Raw genomic sequence first — 18,530 nt, forward strand, 5'->3', positions numbered from 1 at the left:
AGTTCTGTTCAGGTATGCCAGTTGGACTAAGTGACTTAAGGGTGCTTTTCTATACTCTGTGACTTAAGGATAAATATTTTTGAAATGAACTTCTGAGCAAGGATTCTTAATCAAAGATCCATGAACTTCTTTTTAAATATGTTGACAATTAGATTACAATATAATTGGTTTCTTCTATAACCCTATGTGTTTTATTTGATGCATTTAAAAATGTGATTCTGTTAAAGGAGTCTAGGCTAGACCAGACTATCAAAGAGTTACATGATACAATTTTTTTTAAATCCCTGGTTTGGAGGTTACAAAAATATAAAAATGGGGCAAAGTATAGGTACCATAAGGAATGTCTTATATCATCAACTGCAACCTGAAGGAAAAACAAAATCTTGGATCAAAAGAAAAAATATTTGTCCAAGAGAAGGGGTTGTGGGTAGGAGACAACACTCAGTCTGGTAATGGACCATGACAGATGATTTTGGGGGGAACTTAGCTACTATTCCTTCAAGATCTGTGATTTGGTAACATGAACATTTTGTGCTAACATGGATTGCAGCCCCACTACATCTCCATCAATGATCTTTACGAGTAGTTGTGGCCAAAGAAACTTGTCACCTAGTGGCAGAATATCTGGTTTTGCTTATGTGTGTCTCTGAGCTCAGGGAGGTGGGTTCTTAGATGATGGGTACATAGTAAGTCTCACATGGTCCAACTTAAAATCTTTTTGGATTGGCAGGACTACTAGACAGAGCTTGAAATTGTCTGGCCAGAGGGTTATCTGCATGCCATGAGGATGTATCAGCAGTTACAACTAACAATGATCTCTTGTTACAAGGTGAAGAGAGGGAGACTAGAGTGACAATGGCTTGATGTGGCCTCTAGTCCTTCTGACATCTGTGGGACTTCTTTCCAGTTGCCATGGAGCCTAGTGGCATAGTGAGGTTAAGTTGGTACTGTGCTGTGCCATTTTGTGGTTCACCTCAGTGATCAACTTCTTATTGGGCAAAAGTTGAGATCTGAGTGGAAGCCTGGAGTGACCAAGCAGTCTCACCCCTGTTCAGCTTTGCCCTCAGATGGAAGAGGCCTGGTCCAGGGCCCTCAAAAGAGGCAGAAGGTAGGTCCTGTGACCTGACTAGGATCAAGGCTTCTTTCTTAGTTAGGGTACCATGCCCCCTCCCACCCCCATCCCCACCCCAGTCTGGACCCTTCTGTTCTGTCCTTGCATAAAAGAAACTTCCTGCTTTTAGATGTAAAATTGGACATAGGAAGACAAGCTTTAGTGGATAATACAATTTGGCAAAAAATACGGAGACACCAGTGTCTATGATCTTATGCCACAATAAACCTCAAATGGATCTGTCATCTAAATGTCTTTTAGGAAAAAAAAATTAAAAACCAGAGGCCAAAGCTTTCAAAATCTAATCAAATAAATATTTATTACGTTCCTTCTACGTGCAAGAAAATGGATTAGTTGCTGAGAATCAAGCACAAAATATAAAATATTCTATTAAAAGGGAATACATTTTTACCTATAAGTTAGAGGAAGTTATAAGACAAAATAGATTTGTTATATTAAACAGTTTTTTCCTGCAAAACAAAAATACATCCAGAAAAATTAAAAGAACTTGAAAATTTTTAAATCCCCATAAATCATGGAAATACAAATTAAGTGAACTCTGATATTTTACCTAAAGCTCATAAAATTGACAATGATAATAATAAAGACAAAATTTCAGTGCAGACAGGATCTTAGTACAGAGAAGGCAGACTATTACATTGCCAGTTAAGTTGTTCATTGGGTGGGAAAGTAGAATGAAATTATATAATAGTGGCAACATGTACATACCCTTAGACCAGTGATCTTATTACTCAGACTATTCATTCTGACTCCAAGAAAATTGTTTACATGAAAGAATTTGCTCAAAAAATTTCTAGTAGCACTTCTTATATTGTTTAGAAACTGGAAATCAACCAGATATATGTATCAATGTGGGCAAGAGCTAAACAAATTATGATACACACACATAATGGACTATTGTTGCATCACAAGGTTCATTGAGTGAAAAAAATATTAAGAAACACAAGGCAGGGGTGTAGTGCAGAAAGCAGGATTCAAGAGAACAGTCTACTCATTGGCCAAGACATTATTCAAGATATTAGCAATTCATCCTGGCTTTCTACACAGAAAAGAAGGTAAAATAAATCACAAAAAACAAAGGCAGTTTGTGTGCTCCTCTGTTCAAGCCAGTCCATACAGGTTCTTTGGGATGGAGTTAATGCCAGTAAAAATGGGAATTTTTCAGACAAATGTCAAATAATAGTACTATTACTGGCACAGCTTTTATATAATTTGCAAAGTATGTCCCCAGTGCATTATCCTATTTTTGAATCTCATAGTAATCTGTTAAGGAAGGTTATAATAATACTCTATTTGATATGCTATTTTGTATCTATTTGATCACATAAAATATATCATTTAAACTTTATCATATCGTAGACTATAATAGTCATTACAGGGCTGAGCATTCTCTAAATGCTACGTCACACCCCACTCTGAAAACTATCTTGATTTCATTTCCTATCTCCATGGTGTCTCAGAAGACTTGCAGTTTTTGGAACAATTCAAGTTTAAAACTGCACTAAGGTTTTTGAGAACACCTTGTATATTCTGTATATTCTGGGCCTGAGTACTCATTGCCTCCCCTACTTGAATATCAAGCAGCTTGCGGGAGGCAGAGACCATTTCACTTTTCTCTTTGTATCCCCTTTGTGCTTAGTATAGCATCTGGTACCCAGTAAGTGCTTCATAAATGCTTGCTGATTAGACTCCCATTTTAATCTATATGGAAACTGGCTCAGAAAAGTCAAGCAACTTCCACATAGTCACACAGTCAGAAGCAGGCAGGAGGGGACAACATTGAACCTGCATCAAAGACTTCTGTCTATAATCATCACATCTGTCCTTCCCTGGCCTTTTTGCTTCATTGCACATCTTCATTTTTCTCATTTTTTCTTAGATTGCTACTTCCATATTTGATGACTTAGTATTTGTCATTTAAAGTTAATAAATGTGTATTTTTAAAAATGTCATTCAAGCTATGTTCAGAACAAAGCAGTCATCCAATCATGCCGATTTTCATTTTGTCTCCACTGGTCAGAAATAAGTTTTTTATTGCTTAGACAAAGAATGTCTAAGTTAGAAACTTGTACAATTTTTTAAAATTATGCCATTTCAAAAAGGGAAGAAAAAAATTAAGGGAATATATGTCCAGCAAAATTATATACATATATATATATATATATGACAGAGGATGTCCCGCAGAGAGTCCAAATGGGTGAGAGACTTCATATCAAGGGCAAGATCCTCTGGACACTCCAGTTTATAGATGACACTGTGCCGATTACAACAAGCCATGGCTTCCTTGATTAATTCCTTAGCTACTGGAAAGAGATCAACCCAAATAATCCACAAAGATAAACAATAGATTATAGTTAGCAATGTTAGAGCCCTCTAAGGCTGGCAAAGAGCTTGATTCTACATTAGAGGTCATTTGATCCTCACAGCAATCCTGAGAGGTAGGTGCTAATACTGTTCCCATTTTTCAAATGAGGAAACTGAAGCAGAGATGAGTTAAGCAACTTGTTTAGGATCACACAGTCAGGAAGTGTCAGAGGTAGGATTTGAACTCAAGTCTTCCATGATTCCCCATCTGTCACTTTAACCCCACACCTAGCCAAATGTATGAAAAACTTAAACTGACATAGAAGCAGATGGATAACCCATTATTAAGTCCCTATATACTAGACAGCCACTGCAACTAGATAATGATCTGGGCCCAGAACTAGAGGAAGAGGAGGGACTATATCTCATTTGGGAAAGTTGTACACAGTACCCTGGTATGGTACTGAGTTGCTCTCTCACAAAAACTTATCTTTATCCCACCAGTATTCCCTTCACTAATGCAACTTGGCCACAAGTCAAGGAACACCATCATCTTAGAAGAATTTACATTTCAGGTGACCCAAAGGTCAATGGAGAGATGCATGGTGGGCATAAATAGATTGGGTAAGGCCATGGCCAAGGGGGGCTTTTGTATAAGTTCTGACAAGGAGACACACACCAACAGAAAGAGGTGATGGGAGGGTTTCCACCCCTTCCCCACTCCTACTCCTACTTCCCAAGATGGGAAGAAATTAAATGTTTATAGTCTTTAATAACTTAAGACTCCCATCAAAGGCAACCAGTCCAAGTCTGGCCAGAAAGATCATTCCACTATGGTTCTGTGAACTTTGAGACAATTAGACCAAAACTCTTCTTCCTGGTCTCCTCTCCTCAACATCCCCCCTGCCATGAAGTTCATTAGGTAACCAGAACCTCAGTTGAGTGATGAATTTGAATTGTGTGAATCCTAGAGGAGGAGAAACTTCTGAGTGATGGAAGAAGATAGAGGGAAAGGTTGGAGTGACATTAGTTAGATCAAGAGTATTCTGATTCTCCCACCACAACCATTGACTGAGAATTTGAGTCAAAGTGCATCCAATACCAAAAAGGGTGGTCAAGGATGCAGTGCCATCCTGAGAGAACGAGGTCACAGAGAATACCAGAGGAGACAGGAGAGAGATAGTAGTTTGTTCATTGTGGAGCAGAACTTCCAGGAGGTACCTTCGGAGAGATGGGAAGATTTGAAAAAGGGGTACAACCTTGCAAGAGTAGGGTTGAAATGGAAGAGAACAAAAAATGGGCAGCTAGAGTTGGGGGCACAGGATTTTATTCTGATAGTTGAAGAATCAGTATCTCTGGGACAGGGAAAGCAGGAGGGAATAGAAGAATACAAAACACTGAGGATTGAAACTAGGCAGAGTATCATCAGTGAGGTAAGGGTAAAGTACTATGAAGGGTAGATGATTAGGAGGTTCAAGGTCAACCCCTCGAGGTTTTATACAGCCTTCAACCAATCCATTTGCCATTTTGCCTTGGCCTAGAAGATGTCTAGGCACGACTCCTAGCAGGTATGAGCTCCTAGGAAGTGATGTGTTTTGAGCCAGGAGGCTCTTGTGTCCTAGACTGATTAAGGGCAGCCCTCTTGTGGCCTCTGGGTTTCTAGATGTTTATGGAGGAGGCAAGAAGTGGTGTGAAGGAATCTTAGAAAATCATCTTATTCAATCTCATTTTACAGGTGAGGAAACTGTGTGCCACAGGGGACAAGAACATCGGTGGTCAGTGGCATACCTGGAAATAGAGCCTAGGTCTCTTGATTCTCAGGGAGTGGCCTGAAATTTCTCACTTTGCTTTGTTACCATCTATAATTCTACCAACTGTAGATTCATTTACATCAGGATCATAAAATTGTAGAATCTTAGCATTGGAAAAGAACTCAGCAGTCATACCCAAACCCCTATCTTAAGCAAGAATACCTGACAAGTGGTTACCCATCCTTTGCTTGAAGATACTCAATGATGAGAAGCTAACAGCCCCCCAAAGACAGCCCACTCCATTTTAAATATAATTGTTAGCAATTCTTCCTTGCATAATATGGCCTATACAACTCTCCCTTTTCCCAGCAGCAGCACCTGCGGCCAGCTCAGACCTGCCGCCTGAACGCCAATCCAGTAATTTTGGAGGTATTCTCCTATAACAACAAAGTAATTTGGGGAAAAAAATATTTCCCAGCTGCTCCAGGGGCAGTCAGGGAACAGAGGGAGAACTAGAAAGAGAGAGCAAGGCTCTGATCCCCTGAACCCTGGTACCTAGCAGGGTGTGTGGGTTTTAATATGACAGCAGATGCACCATTTTAGGGGAGGGGAAGAGGAGACAACTGGTACTGACCCAGAGGCTGGGGTCAGTCAGAGACTTGTCTGAGAAGTGAGAGTGGTTCTCCTAGCCCCATTCTACCCATCCCTACCCTCCATAACCCTGCTGTATGAAGCCTGGGACTGTGGAGACCATGTACAAAAGAAGCCTTAGGATTAATACTACCCCAACAGATCAGTCCCAGTCAAGGCAATAAGAGCATAGCAGAAAGAGCACTGGCTCTGGAGTTGGAGGACCTGGGTTCAAACCCCCAACTGTATGGCCTTGGACAAGTCGCTTAATTTCGCTTGGCCTCAGTTTCCTCATCTGTAAAATGAGGGCGTTGGATTAGATGACTTTCCATCTCTGGGAACTATGATATAGCATTATCCGGGAATGAGTGAGCTGATCATCTAAGAAAGGGAATGAGTGCCATCTACTGGAGGAAAGCTGAACTGCAGCGGTGAAGGGAAGAAAAAACGTATGGGATCATGGGCATAATAATGTGCTGGAGGAGAGTTGAATTAGTAGAGACCCCCTGAGCTTCTCCTCCTCCCCCACCCCAAGGGAAGGTGAGGAATGTAGAGAAAAGGAGATGGGATGGCGCATTCCCCAACGCAGTCTCCGCGGACTAAAATTCTTTCACCAAACCCTGTGTTCATCTGCGTCTCGCTTAGTGGAGCCAAAGGTTTGTGGGATCAATGAAGCCCATAGTGGTACCCTGGGGAAGGGCTTCAGCTCCCTCCGCCTTCTGTGGGGTATAAAGAAAGCAGAGCAAGCCCCAGACTCAGTTGGTCCAACCCCAGTCTTGGAGGCACTGCTGGGCTCCTAGTTAGCCTGCCGTGTCCTTTGCATTGCTGCACAGATCAGGCTGTCTATGTCACTATGTCCTCGCTGTATCGTCTTTTGACATGAATAAATTCATGGCTCAAAGGCTAAATTCTCCCATTGTAAGCAGGAGCTTCCTCTTTCCCCCTCAGATCCAAATGGACTTGGTACAGTAAGGAAGAAGGAAAAAATCACTGAAGAAGTAAACAGCTCAGGGAAGGGATTCCCCACCTCCCTGGAACAGTGGAAAGCTGCAGAAGAGCAGTTGAAGGAGGGTATTGAGTGGGAGTATCAACCAGTGACTTCTGGGTGTGGAAAAGAGCTGCAGAGGAAAGCAACATAAGTCCAGACAGGGGAACCACGGAGAACACAGTCCTGCCTCACATATTGGAAGCCTACCCAGGGCAGTGCTGTAAGTCACAGAGACTGTACAGGTCTCTGGGGGGAGGGGGGAAGCTCCTCAATCCTTTGGGCTCACTGTCCTCTAGTCCAGATGCTCTCTGAACTGGGATTTCCCTTCTTAAAATGAGGTTTCTAGAAGGGAACACAACTCTTCCCCCACCCACACTCGCCCCCACCCCCAAATGTGCTAGATGGCAGAGGTAGAGGAAGGTGTCATTTTAAACATTTTACTTCAGGGTATTCCAGAGTATCATTTTCATTGACATACTGGGTTTCAGTAATCTGTTATTAGAGAATCAGCATTTCCAAGAGGGAAAGAACGTTAGAATTCATCAAGTCCACTCTGCTCATATTATAGATGAGGAAACTGAGGCCCAAGGAACTATGACTGAATATTGGCATCTCTTCCCTTTTTAAGTTCATTTAAAGCACTCTTTTAATTAAAAAAAAAAACAACCTCTTACCTTCTGTCTTAGAATCAATACTGTATATGAGTAAGGTAAGGGCCAAGCAATAGGGGTTAATTAAGTGACTTGCTAAGGATCACATAGCTAGGAAAGTGTCTGAGACCAGATTTGAACCCATGTCCCTCCCCCATCTTCAGGTCTGGCTCTTGGTCCACTGAGCCACCTAGCTGCCACCAAATAAACCATTATACTATGTTCCCAATGTTTGCCAGTCTAGCAATCTCTTTTTAAAGATAGTGGGAGTTTTTAGAAGACAAACATTCACATCTTAATGTGAAGCAGCCCAATGATATTGATTTCCTAAAACTCTAGCTGACATCTATATCTTTAGGGATGGGAGTTTTGATTGTGAAGGGAGCATAGGTAAAATGGGGATTATGAAACACTTTGAGGAGCAGGAAGATCTTGGGTGGAGTGATTTTATAATTGTCACATTGCTGTGCTGTTATAACAATGACAATTTGTCAGGCTGCAGAGGATAAAAGCACCAAGTGAGGGTAAGTCAAAAAGACCTCCATTGGGATAAAAAGCTGTAGAAAACAAGGTGTGCTCAAGAATGATGTAGAAAACAAGGTGATCAAAGATGATGTGTTTAGTAGCCCCCACTTGTTGATCCTAGCTTGCAGTGTTTCATGGTTTTTTACCTGCAGATTTTTAGATTAAGCCCATCTCAGGCACTACTTGTGACTCAGCCAAGGCTCTAGTCTAATTGCTGGCTGACTATCTCTCCATCTTTCTCTTAATTAAGATTTTTCCCTCTTTCCACCATCCCCATACCCAAAGGTTGACTCTTCTCTCATTCCTTGCCTTCTCCCCAATAAAGGACCCACAGATTCCTTATTGTGCCAAGTCCAATCCCTTCAGGTTGACAAATGGGGCAGCAGTGGGGGACAGGGCTCAAGAAAGTAGAAGAGACTTGAGTAACTGAAGAGAAAAATAATAGGAGATGAAAACTGGAATGAGATGAAAAGGAAGGGGATGATGAGGTGACAGTGTCAAAATCACCTATTTCAAAGAGTAGTCTAGAGGCATCCCTGGAGAAGTGCCTCCAAATGGAGAGGTAACTAACTCTTCCACCTCTTTCCTCCTCCCCATCTTTCTTTTTCTCCCCTCATCCTTTCTTCTTCCCACTCACCCCAGTCTTATTACTAACATCTCTGTTCCCAGGATCTAGAACTCAGGGTAGGTAATGCTATAAAATTGAGCTAAATCATGGATCAAATCAATCTTGAAGAAATTCTTATTTTTTTGTCTCATGTTTTTCTGCCACACTCATTTCCCAGCATAACTCTTCTCCTGAAGCCTCCCTTCTAACAAAGACAGTTAAGCAGAGACCAACTGACATCTCACATGCAACATTCCATACCCAGAGTCCCCTTTAGCTCTACCTTCAACCAGACTGTTTGTGGTTTGAACTAACTGTGCTTCAGAAAAAATCGTTTCTTTGGGGGAGGGGAGGAATGTGTTCCTAGTTCTAACCAACCCAAGTTATAAAATTGCTTTTGGAATTGACTGTTTTATATATTGGGATTCATCTATACAATTTGTGAAGTTTGACTACAAATTTTTAAGGATTGTTGTATTTTAAATAAAGAAAAATGCACATGCCCTAAAGTGCTTTCAGAAATATTTTGTGAATTTACATAAGAAAATGCATCTTGCCTCCTTAGAATTTCATTTCATTTTGATCCCAAATTACCTTGCCTACAGTGAGTTGCTCTTCATTAGACTTGACTCCAAATAACTTTTGTCTAAAAATCAAATGTCAAAGAATGAAGCTTTGCCTGCAGTGAGGATATGAGGACTTCAGGGGCTGAAAACAATCCTCAAAAAAGATCCCCAAAGCCTCATGATCTTTGAACTGGGGGGAATTCAGAGTCCAGGTAGATGTGAATAACTCCCTTTCCCTTTACAATATTTATAATATGTCTAAGTTTAGGGTCACCAGATAATTGTTTCTAAATTTTACAAGTTTGAAAATAAAAAAGAATAGAAAAAGAGCTGCTCTCAGATAAAGAAAGAGAACTCAGCATCCCTAAAGAAGTTAAGATCTGGCTATTCAATCAGACATATTATAAAGCATCTATATGCAAAGCATTGAGTGAGGAGCCAGGTATATAAAAACAATTGACAAAATCAAAATCCATCCAACTCTTGAGTTTATATCTTAGGAGATACAGTATATATACATAGATATCATCAAATGAGTATTTAAATTCTTTTAATCCTTTAAAAACTTTAGATGTTATTATAAATTCAAATTCTTATAAATTTATACTTTAATTTATTATTAATTATTAATTAGGTTATTAATTAATGAATGAATTTCAATTTATGTTATAAATAGGTATGATACATGACAAATGAATGATGGAAAAGTGCTAAGAATATATCAGGGAAGGCTTCAGAAAGAAAGTGCTATCTGAGCTAAGTCCAAGTCTTGGGAAATTGAAGAATTCTGAGAGTTGGAGCTGATGGGATAGCATTCTAGGTATGGAGTGGGGGTGGGTATCCCATACAAATTTAGTTCAGGAGAGATCTATATAAAATAATTATGGAAAGGTAGTTTGGAAACAGATTTTTTTTAGACCCTTATTCTCTGTCATAAAATCAATACTAAGTACAGGTTCCAAGGTAGAATAATAGTAAGCACCAGGCAATGGGGGGAGGAGGGGATTAAGTGATTTGCCCAGGGTTTACACAACTAAGAAGTGTTGTCTGTGGCTAAATTTGAACCCAGGACCTCCCATCCCCTGGCCTGGCTTTCTATCCCCTGAACCACCTATCTGTGCCTGGAAACAAACTATTAAGTGATTAAAATACCAGACTGAGAAGCTATTTTTCCTTCTAAAGGGAATGGAGAGTGACTGAAGGTTAACATGGTCAGACTTGTGCTTTATATGTTGAAGATCATATGATTTGTGAGGCATGACTATAAAATGACTTAGGATTCCTATATCTTAAATATAGAGAAAACTAACAGGTCCAAAAATGCTTTCAGAATTTTATCAATTCATTTCTGGAGAATGGAATAGAGAAAGGAGTAGAAGCAAAAGAGGCTATTAAGTGTTCATGTGAACTTGAATAGTGGTTATGGGAGTGGAGAAAAAGGCAAATGGACATGTGGGATGAGAAAGAATAAATAATAAATAACACTTGGTAACTGTGGTGAGAGAGAAGAAAAAGGATGGTTCCAAGGTTATGAACTTGGGTAATAGAAAGGATGGTGGTGGTCTCAACAGAATTAGGAAATCTGAAGGAGAGGAAGAAGGGTTTGTTCCATTTTGATCAGTTTAGGTTTGAGGTACACCAACCATTGAGGACACCATTTGTTATAAAATGTAAAATGGTAGACCAACTTAGTTACATCAGTGGGGGATGTTACAAAGCAAGTATTTTAAACTGTTAAATGTTTGACAATGTTTGGAGCACTAAACTATTAAGTGGAGTTTTTGTTTTGGTTGCATGGTTTGGTTTTGTGGTTTTGGTTTGGTTTGGTTTGGCTATTTTAAAGGATAAATAAGCTGTGATTAAGTAAAGCTTATAAAATTCAAAAAAAAAAGGTAAGCAGAGACGTCAAGTAAGTAACTGGTGATATGTGACTAGCATTCAGGAGAGTTGGCCAATTTTGGGAATCATCCAAATAGGCATAAAAATTGAACTCATGAGAAGAGATGACGCTAAATATGGAGAAGACTCAGAAAGGACACATGGAAAGCTTGCAAATCTTTCTACTCAAAAGCATTATTTAGAGGATGAAATCTTTAGGAGACAGAGCTCTTTAGACAGTTCCTTTAAAAAGAACCCACAAATTATGACCGCATAAAGCTTTGTTATTACATCCATAGCTTCCAGCACCTGCAATACTCCCCATAAAGGAATATCCCATAATCAGTCAATAAGAATTTATTAAGGATTATGTTTCAAGACACTAAGATAAGCCCTAAGGATGCAAAGAAAAGAAAATGCATGGCATTTGCCCCCCAGGACCTAAATTCTAATGAGGTAACTATATATATGTAATAAGATGGGTTGGTTGGTTGGTTGTGCTTCATACTTGACAAGGACCAAAATGACATGACCATGTTGGGGTCGATGTACACCATACAGACCAATATATTCTCAGAAGTGTCTGCCACAGGTCAGGCACAAATAGTCTCTGTGAATGTTTAGGATGGAGATGTCTGTACATTTGCACACCTCTTGATCTTTAGGGCTACAGCAATTCTGCTTTGCTGGTAGAGCACAGTGCCTTCTTTGAGGTGGGCACACCATGCTGGCTGGCCATATGCCAATATCTCCCATGCCTCACAATGGATACCGAAGTTCTTCAGAGAGATCTTAAGAGTGTTCATTATCATTTTGTCTGACCTCTGTGTGAGGGCTTGCCTCATGTGAGTTCTCCCTAAAATAGTCTTTAAAGCAAATGTATACATAAAAAAGGATAGATGAATGTTATCTCTGTAGGAGGAGGGGACAGGAAATCCATAAGTATTTGTTGCTGAATATAATGCAATATAACATAACTATTCTATAAGATATCAAAGAGAAGTCTAGTCACACTATAACATCTCTGGGATTTTTGTCTTTAATCCTCAAGGAAATGGAAACTATAACTATAGTCAGCAGGACAGTACCATGAAACTAACAATGACATTTATCCAAAAGGTCTGGTTTTGAATCTTAGTATGTATGATGTTGACATTCTGGGTCTTGGATTATTCATCTGTAAAATAAAAAGGTTGGACTGGATAATCTCTAAACTCAGAACTGGCCATTGTAACATTTTTTTTAAAACTAAAATACATCCAAAATAATATTGGGGCAGATAGGTGGTTCCAGTGGAGAGCCAGGCCTGGAGATGGGAGGTTTGGGTTTAAATCTGACTTCAGACACTTCCTAGCTGTGTGACCCTGGGCAAGCCACTTAACCCCAATTGCTTAGCCCTTACCACTCTTCTATCTTAGAATTAATATTTAGTATTGATTCTAAGACAGAAGATAATGATTTTTTTAATAAAGCAAATGTATTTAACCCCAATTGCCTAGCTCTTACTAATAGTTCTTCTGCCTTGAAACCAATACTTAACATCAATTCTAAGACAGAAGGTAAGTGTTTTTAAAAAATAAAATGAATGTTGATTTTGTTTGGTTTCTTGTTACTGGCTTGTAACCTAAATTTAAAACATTTCTTGTCCTTTCTTCCAGGTCAAGTTGGTCTCAGGTTTTACAATACAAATCTCTTTTATGGCCTGGGACAGTGGATATAGAGTCAGCTCTGGAGTCAGGAAAACTTGGATTCAAATTCTACCACTGACATTTATTGGCTATATGTCTCTGGGTAGGTCACTTAACTTTTCAGTGTCCCTGGAGATTTGGATTTGCATTAAGTTGTGTTATGATTGGCTATTGGCAATGATAGACTATCCTCATTGTGAATCCATACTCCAATGAAATCACAAATCCCAGAAATCCTATATTTACATTGTTTTCATATAGATAAGGTTCCCCTGGCCTCAGATCTCATTAATAATAATAGTATATATTTATGTAAATATATATACTTACGTCCTTTTATATAGCTAATATGTATATTTATAATAGCTAGTATGTATATATATATATATATATATATATATATATATATATATATATACCTTACATGTGCCCCATTTGCAAAGTGCTTTATAAATATCTCATTTGGTCATCTTAACAAGCCTGAGAGGTAGGTGCTAATTATTATCCCCAGTTTACAGATGAGGAAACTGAGGCTGTGGCTTTCCCAGGTTTTTTAGCTAATAAGTGTCTGAAGCTAGATTTGAACTCAAGTCTTCCTAATTCCAGGCCCAGCACTCCATCCAATGTACCACCTAGCTGCTCAATCATGTTACCAGCACACATTACCTTTAATGGACAACTATAGAAGAAGCATCATATTTGATTTATGTGTGTTTTCATTTAACTTGTCCACAGAAGGCATGTGTCTATTTACACATCTTTATGCCTTTCTCTGGACCACATCTTTTCTGAAATGTGGTGTCTACAACATAATCACCTAGATTTGATCTGACCAAGGCAGATTATGGAAGGATTTTATCTGTTTTGGACATCCCAAGGAAGTTTGTATTTCTGTTGAATCAGATGGGAAAGTAATCCAGCCATTTATGGGTGTTACTGGTAAATGTTTAACAACCAGCTTTGCAAAGAAAGAAGTACATTTGACATGCTTTTAAGTTTAATCCACATTATTGACATTTTATCCATATTCATAAACCTACACAATTAACAAAATGATGAATCAAATCCTCATTTTGAAATGTTAATAATCAGCTCTTGAGTCAGTATAAGCTAGTTCTAGCAGACCACTGCATTCATACCTTCAGAGGGTTTTCTATCATTATCTACATGGAAAAAGAAAACTGATGATATTTTGGAAGAGATATTTTTTCCTCTGTATCTTCATTTCTTTGGGATCCAGATATAAATCCTCTCTGATGACTGGGGCATCATGAGTAGAGTGGACAGTTGGTTAGACACATCCCATGCATGCTGCCTTCTGCTAAAGTTTCTTCCATTAAATGAAACTCTTTGGCACTATGATCATTATAATTATATAGTAGTAAGGTAGTTGCACATAATCTTCTCAGGCCCTGGTACAGAGACCCTAAAGACATATGATAAAGCCCTTCCTCTTTGATCTAGTGTCATTTCTTCACTTTTCTAGCAGCCCTGTGTGACTTGAATAATCTGATTCAGCTGTCCTAGGAGACCACAAAGGATGGAAGGGCAATTGGGGAAGAAATGAAGCTATTCATTTTCTGTTACTCAGCAGCAAGGTTCTGATAGGAGCAGGGGAACATGTATGACCCTGGGATGTTGGAGGAGGCAGATAGCAGAGCTTCATCTTGGGACTGAATGAGATGAGAGACAAAGCTTCACTGATGTGGTATAAGAAACTGCTGAAATCTACTGTGTGACGTTAGGAGCTATAAAATACAAAAGAAGACTTGAGAAGAATGGAAGTGTGTTTTCAATCTGAGAGATTTTTCTTGGTCCTTATGGGGACCAGGTTAGAGAGTTTGAATCCTGAGAAAAGGGGAGGGAAATATCTTCTAGGGGAAAGCTAAACTGAGGAACGATGGAGAGCAGTGAATGGGGGAACTGGACCAAATGGGAGAATTGACAGGAAACAGTGAGCAGAAGCAGAATCAGAACTGCTGGAAACAACACAGAGAAGCCTAGAAGGAGGAGAGCATTGACATGGGAGACAAACTCCAATTGTTAGTGACTGGACTTCTACCTAGGGAAGAATGTAAATCACAGAGGCTACACAGTTCTCTGAGGAAGGATTATTTATATGGGTATATAGTTATTTTTTTCCCTGGGAATTCAGTTATAAATTCCATGTCCATTAGCTTAGAAGTAAAACATTTCATGTTTTGAATCTTTACAAGGTTGTTTGCATGTAAGTGAAGTTGGTGACTATCCTCTGATGAAACAGACATGTTGAAGTTTCTCCATCATTTGGGTGAAGGCAATGAGCCAGAGAAGGTAGAGGGGGGCCCCCAACTATACCCAGTTTCTCCATTTCAGGAGAAACCTTCTGATATAGTACACAAAAGATGATTTGCATATGAAAAATGATTTAAAGAAACATAATTTAGGATATGTGGCAGTGAAAAAGATGGTAATGTAGCGATGATGAAGATACTGCTCTGATTTTTATAAGCTCATAGAATCATAGGATTAAGGATGGATTCTCCATCCTAAAAGAACTTCTTGGGCCCTCTCCTCTCACTACCCTTATTAATTTCATCTTTTCCTATTGACTCAAATATTATCTCTGCTCTGGGAATCACATTGGATAGTGTTGGGTCTGAAGTCAGAAAGACTTGAGTTCAAAGTCTGCCTTAAACAAGAATGTGACCCTGAGAAAATCACTTAACCTCAATTTGCCTCAATTTCAGCTCTAAAATGGAGATACTAGCACCTACCTCATAAAGTGTTGTGAAAATCAAGTGGGATATTTGTAAAGTGCTTACTTAGCACAATGCCTGGCACATAATTGGTTTTCTATAAATGCTCATTCCCTTTCCCCTACCTTCCACTATTTATATAATTCCCAAATCCTCTCTTGAGTTCTAATCCCATACCATTAACTGTTGGATGTACCCTGAAAGTCTTGTCAATCTTTTAAAGTCACCGTGACCATTAGGCATTTCTCCTTTAGCACAACCTTTTCTCAGACCTCCTATTTCTGCTATTTTCTTCTCATCACAGTCACCCCATTCACATCCTTGCAACCATCTTTGGCTCTTGCCTTTGCCTCACCCCTTATATCTAATCAGTTGGCAAAGTGAGTTGATTCTATCTTCACCATATCTCTCACATGCATGTTCTTATGTCAGATCCCATGGCCACAGCCCCAGTTCAGTTGAACTTCTATAAGAACCTCACTGCTCTCTCAACTCCCAGTCCAATTGAATTGGGAGGAACCTTGGAGTGGGTCTAACATCTTCATTTTATAAGGAAGTAAATGAAGCCCAGAGAAGTAACTAGACCCGGGTTGCAAAGACAGTGGTAGAGAGAAGATTCAGGAAATATTAAAAGCCATCCAGCACATTGGACATCTCATGAAGGATAGAGGAAAAGAGGAGGGACAAGAAACATCCAAGAAGAAAAGGCAGAGAGTAGAAAGAAATCACAACAGGGAAGTAATACATCCAGTAAAGTGACACTTGAAAATATTCATGAGCAAATTCTTAAGAGGCATGAGGTCTGAAATGTTTATTCACACTCTGTTCAACCTCTCTTAGCATACATGTGACAGATATGTTTTCTCATTAAAAATCATTTAACCTAGTCCTATATGTTTTTTCTGTCTTGGGACTGATATTCAGTTATCAATTCCAAGACAGAAGTTAAGGGTTTTTTAAATCATTTAACATTAAGCAAGCATTATACCAGATAGTGCAGGGAAAATGATGGCCTATCAGAAATAGCTCCAAACCTTCAGGAGTTTATTATCAACTAATTACTATTTGTGACTAGTTGACTGTGTTAAGGGATTAGACATATCAGTGCTAAAAGGGATCAATGAGGTCCCATCCTTTTAACTTTTAGAATTTTATTTTTCATTATTGAATTTGATAATTATGACCATTTCAATATACAAGCAGATAATAGAATTATATATGAAACTTTGGACTTGCACAGTGAAGTAGTATATTAAATATGATAGTAACAAAATTGCCCCTTCCAAACCTCCTTCCACCCTCTTCTCTTTTTTAATGTTTCATTGACTGTTTTTTTTTCTTTGAATCCATAGAATTGGAACATTGGAAAGGCCATTTAGATCAACTCATGAGAAAGTGAAATCACCACTACCACATACACACCAAGTGGTTGTTCAACTTCTGCTTGAAGGTATGCAATGTGGAGGAGTCCGCCACTTCTGGAAGCAATATTTTGCACAGCTCTCCTGCTTAAGAAGCTTTTCCTTACCTGAAGCCTAAATTGGCCTCTTTGCCACTTCTGCTCTTCTGTCCTGTTTGAACAAGTTCAAATCCTCCTGCACATGGCAATCCTTCAAATACTTGAAAGCAGCTATCATGTGACCCCTGAGTTTTCTCTTCTCCAGGCTAAACTTGCTCAGTTCCTTCAACCTGCCATCATATAACATAAATTCAAGTCCCTTCACAATCAACATACCGTCTTCTAAACATTCTCCAGTTAATCAATATTCTTCTTAAACCATAGCACCTAGACTTGAATTTGCATTCCAGATGAGGATTGATGCAGGCAAAATACAATAGGAAGGACTACCACTTCTCTTGGAAGCTATTCCACTCTTCACATAGCCCAATATTTCATTAGTTGTTTGGGCTGCCACATCACAATGCTGACTCAAAGTGAGCTTGGCAGCCTCTCAAAACTCCAACTCTTTTTTGAAACTCTTGTCTACTCATGAAAATTTTTGTTTGTGCCCAGAGACAAGATTTTTGTATTTATTCCTATTGATTGTCATTTTATTAGATATAGCCCAATGCTGTACCACCTATTAAGATCCTTTGGTTCACGATTCTGTTAATTGGTGTGATGCGTGTCCCTCCCAGCTTTGTGTCATCTACATATCCAATGAGCATATCATCTAAATGATGTTTATCCAAGTCATTTAAAAAATGTTAAACAGCAGAGGGCCATACACGGATCCTTGGGGCACTTCTCTGGATACTTCCTTCTGTCAACATTGACACTGAACAATAATTAGCAACTGCTTGTTGAGTTCTACCATCCAACTAGTTATGAATCCTCCTAATTGTATAATTCCTATCAGTTGCAATCAGCAAATAAACATTAAGCACTCATTTTGTCCCAGTGATTGTTACTACGAGTCATTTAATGCTAATAGCTACAGCTGGATGGCACAATGAATGCCACTCCACACCTGGAATCAAAACCCAAGTTCAAATATGAACTCAGACACTTACTAGCTGTGTGACCCTGAGTAAGTCATTTAACCCTATTTCCCCCAGTTCCTTCATCTGTAAAAATGAACAGAAGAAAATGGCAAACCACTCCAAAAAGTTGGACATGACTGAAACAACAACTGTAATAGGTAATATTTATATAGAGCTTTTAGGTTTGCAAAGCCTTTTACATACGTTAACTCATTTGATTTTTAGTTGGAGTTGGAAATGGCAAAACACTCTATCTTTACCAGAAAATCCCAAATGGAGTCAGGAAGAATTAGACTCCACTGAAAGGACTGAACCATACCATAGTAATTAGAGGATCCAGAATTCAAGTTGTATTCTAATCACACCAAATCCCATGGTCCCAGCTCCCTTCCTGATAGTTGAAAATTTTCCTCCTTGTCATAATTATACTGGTACTTCAGGCTAGATTAAAACCCATTTTTTCTTCTCTTACCCATGGGAACGTTGCCTTGATTGAAATTTTTTTTCCTAGCAAAATAGGGAACAATATGGAACCTCTGATGCCTCAGGTGGAAGAGTAAGGACTAATGCCAGAAGGGGTGGGGGCCAA

At 39.1% G+C, this 18,530-nt stretch overlaps 2 long non-coding RNA genes across 7 annotated transcripts in view; one reads left to right on the top strand and one right to left on the bottom strand.

Moving 5' to 3' along the window:
* Nucleotides 1-18,530, bottom strand: part of LOC107651271 (uncharacterized) — a 112,492-nt gene that overhangs the window by 86,046 nt on the left and 7,916 nt on the right. The gene's annotated exons all lie outside the window — the stretch shown is intronic.
* LOC103093518 (uncharacterized) lies at nt 823-18,412 on the top strand. 6 transcript variants are annotated; one of them, XR_461344.2, is made up of 6 exons: nt 860-1,108; nt 6,766-9,365; nt 9,830-9,973; nt 11,331-11,487; nt 12,690-12,822; nt 16,810-18,412. It is a non-coding gene; the product is annotated as an uncharacterized LOC103093518 (long non-coding RNA). The 6 variants fall into 6 exon arrangements; XR_461349.2 differs by lacking the exon at nt 11,331-11,487 and having other exon boundaries at nt 855-1,108; XR_461345.3 differs by lacking the exon at nt 9,830-9,973 and having other exon boundaries at nt 859-1,108.

Source organism: Monodelphis domestica, chromosome 2, assembly GCF_027887165.1.
Source record: "Monodelphis domestica isolate mMonDom1 chromosome 2, mMonDom1.pri, whole genome shotgun sequence".
NCBI classification, from domain to species: domain Eukaryota; kingdom Metazoa; phylum Chordata; class Mammalia; order Didelphimorphia; family Didelphidae; genus Monodelphis; species Monodelphis domestica.